The sequence below is a fragment of the Tupaia chinensis genome, unplaced genomic scaffold, assembly GCF_000334495.1.
Source record: "Tupaia chinensis unplaced genomic scaffold, TupChi_1.0 Scaffold138425_1, whole genome shotgun sequence".
Classification (NCBI taxonomy): domain Eukaryota; kingdom Metazoa; phylum Chordata; class Mammalia; order Scandentia; family Tupaiidae; genus Tupaia; species Tupaia belangeri.
Window position 1 is genome coordinate 1426347 of NW_006198322.1, and position 3792 is coordinate 1430138.

A 3792-nucleotide genomic window follows, 5' to 3' on the forward strand; every position below is an offset into this window, starting at 1 on the left:
TGGGTGGTGGGGCAGGCCTGGCTGGGCTGCCTGGCTGGGCACATGTCCTCCAGTGTGCCGGCTGGGTGCACGAGGAACGGCCTTTCCCAGCTGGGGCCAGCCCAGGCCGAGGGCGGGAGGCAAAGGCCCTGATGGCTAGAGCGGCCACCCAGATGGCGTGAGCTCCTGGGCACCAAGAGGGGACTGTGACCCAGCTGCCCCTTCCCTGGTCCTCCTAGGGGACACACCGAGCCGTGGCTTCCCAAGATGCTACTGAGACCCAGCTCCATGTGGACCGGACACTGAGGACAAAGAACCTTCTGACCTGGCCCAGCTCCCATGTCAAGACTGCTGCCACGCACGTGTCCCTGCCACCACGGGGGCTCTGCTGGGAGACACGTGCCACTCTTTCTGCCCGTGGTCTCCAGTCCTTCTCTGACCCTGACAGAGCGACTGCCTATGCCCCGAGTGCCCGTGCTCTGGAAGGCCGGCAAGGCTAGTCCATCGCCCAGGTGCTGCCCTGACCGTCCTTCAGGGTTCCGTCCCTGCCACTCCTGCCAGCTCCCCCAGAAAGCCTAGCCAGGCCCCAGCTCTCATTCACTCACTCATCCCACAGGGTGGGCCCTCTCTAGACCCCACACGTGTGTCCCTAGACCCCACACACGTGTCCCTAGACCCCACTCACATGTCCCTAGACCCCACCCACGTGTCCCTAGACTCCACCCACGTGTCCCTATTCCCCACACACATGTCCCTAGACCCCACACACGTGTCCGTAGACCCCACCCGCGTGTCCCTAGACCCCACACGCATGTCCCTATACCCCACACATGTGTCCTTAGACCCCACCCACATGTCCCTAGACCCCACCCATGTGTCCCTAGACCCCACCCATGTGTCCCTAGATACCACCCACATGTCCCTAGACCCCACCCATGTGTCCCTAGGACCCCACCCATGTGTCCCTAGACCCCACACATATCCGGCTGCACCCGGGCTGGGCTGCCGCCCATGTGGGCCCTGCTGGGAGGAGCTGGGTGGTGCAGAGGGATCAGAGCTCATTGTGACATGCGCTGGCAGCACTGCAAAGCCGGGCTCTGGCAGGAGCCAAGGAGAGGGAGGTGGCTTTTCACTGCCAGAGCCCAGAGGGCTTCCTAGCAGAGGGGGCCTCTGAACTCGCAGTTGAGCTCAGAAGAGCAGTTAGGACTGTGTGCGAGGTCGGAGCCACACAGGAGCACAGACGGCAGGACGACTTGGTGTGCTGGACCTTTGAGGAGACTGACAGACCCAAGGCAGGACTGGCAGGAACCTGGAGGAGGCCCGCTGTGGGGCGGGGGCAGGGAGTCATCAGCCAGATTTTGGAACAAGCACAGGTAGCTCTGACTACAGTATGGAGCCCCGGGGTAGCTGCTGGTGGCCTGTGAGGAGGAGGAGGCAACTGTAGCGCCTACCCTAGATGGGACGGGCAGGGTAAGACAGCACCACCGGGAAGACAGACCAGCAAGTTTAAAGAGGACCCACAGAGTCAGCGCTTGGAGGGCAGGTCGGAACGGGGCGCCGTGAGCAGAGGTCTGTCTGCGTCAGCTGGAGGCACCAAGACCCTGGCGAGGAGCAGCCAGAGTGAGGAGCTCAGGAAGGAGGTGAGGGCTGAGGCTGTGAAGAATGACCGACCACTGGTGGGATCCCCCAGCCGGGCCTGCTCTCCACATCCCCGTCCCCACACACCCCAGGCCTCTCCCTCCAGCACGGCCTGCTCCTTACTGAATACAGGCCCCATCAGGGCTTCTCGCATCAGCCCGCGGGGGGATCAAGTCCACCCCCTGGGGGAGCTCACAGCCCAGTGCCTGTGGCCATGGCAGGTGGAGGCCGGGAGGCCCTCCCCCCCCGCCTCTGCCCGCCTCGCCAGCCCCACTCATCAGTATGCCCTCCCTGGCCTCTCCGCTTTTGTCCCTTCTCCACAACCGCCCTCAGCCATCCTGCACCAACCCACCGGCTTCCCCCAGGCCGAAATCGCCCCACTGTCACCCACTGAGCAGCCAGGGCTTGCTCATCACACTCCACAGCCCAGCCTGTCCTGACCGTGCCGCTCTCGTGCCAGTCCGCCCTGCCGAGCTCGCCACGCCTTCCCCACAGCCTCTCCTTCCTGGTCGCTGTCACCCCACGGCAGCCTGGCCTCCCCGCTCCGCCTGAATTCTAGCAGCCCATCTCCACTCACCCCTGGTCCTTTAACCAGGCTTTTCCATTTCTTCACCAAATGGGGGATTTTAGCCCCACTTAGGAACTGGGGCATAAAATCGGGCCTGATACCTCTCTGCGTCTCTCAGACCACCACTCTGCTGGGTGCATGGGACCCGAACCAAGAGGCACTGTGGGTGACTCGGCTGCATAACATCCCAGCCTGACCGCAGGGCCTTCCCTCCTTCCTCTCTTCACTCTGTCCAGCCTCCCGGAGCCAATCTAGGGGAGGAGGAGGAAGCCCTGATGGAGAGACGGAAAATATTCTTGGTATTGTTCTAAGGCCGCAGCCTGCGGTTGTGGAGGGAAGCGGAGGGGGCTGGCGATGAGGAAGAGGTTAACAAGATTAAAAAGCCATAATGAGACCACAGCACAGACCCTGCAATTACGCTCCCAAATTTCATCAAAACAGCTTCCCGCACTGGGCCTGTAACATATCTCCCAGGCCCGGCAGGCCCTGCCTTCCAGGCCCAGCGTGGGAGACCCTGCAGAGCCCGGAGCCTTCTCCAGAGCAGGGCAAGGGCTTCCTCCCAGCCCCGCCCGTTCCCGGCCTGGCAGCCAAGGGGCCTGGCTTGGCTTAGGTGTGCTGTCTCCAGCGAGCTCCTCCCACCTCTCCCCTTCTCTTCTCCTCTCTGAAACCCACCTCTCCATCCTGCCTGTCATCCTGCCCAGTCAGTCCCCAGCAGAGACCTCTCCACAGCACCGGTCCCCCGCTCCTCGGGACTGGCCCTTTCTCAGTGTCACCTAAGGCGCCTACCCGGAGCTGGGACAGCAATGGCCGCCGAGCGTGCACGTGATCCCCTTCCTTCCTGTTCTCCTTGCGGGGGTTGGGACCACGTGGCACTCAGGCCAGCAAGCTGGGTGCAGATCGAAGTCCCAGAGCCGCCACCCCTCCAGCTTTGGAGCCCTGGCCCCTGGCGCATCCCCAGGATGAGGAAGGCTGCCGGGATGGCTAATGCTATGCACCTTGACCGGGTCACAGGGTGCCCACGTAGCTAGATGTCACCCCCAATGGTCTGCAAGGGTGTTTCTGGGAGACACTGGCCTGCAACAGGGGCTCTGACATGCCTTCCCCGCCCTAGTGTGGGTGCGCCATCCAGCCACTGAGGGCCTGAGAGGAGTGCAAGGTGGAGGAGGAGAGGTCTCACCCCCTTCTGCCTGGAGACTGAGACCCATCCAATGGGGACGTCTAGCTCCGCCCTCGGGCTACTGGTACCCAGGCTTCATGCTTGGTCCAAGGCTCACCAGCGCGCTGGCTCTCGGGCCCGCAAACCACACCACGGCTCTTCAAGGTCTCCGGCTGCAGGTGGCCATCACGGGCCTGCCATTGTATAAGTTAGTACCTTGAGACCAGTGGATGGCCAAGTGGTTACGTCACTGGACTCCCACATGACCAACCATGGTTCGATGCCTGGAACCAGTGGCTTGAAATTCACACCCAGACGCATGTGCATGCATGTCCAAGACCCCAGAGGAGAATGGAGAAAGGATTGTGTGGCCATACCTTCGGGGGGGGGGGGGGGTTTTTTTTTTTTTTGCTCTCTTAAAAAAAAAAAAAAAAAAATCCAAAAAAAAAAA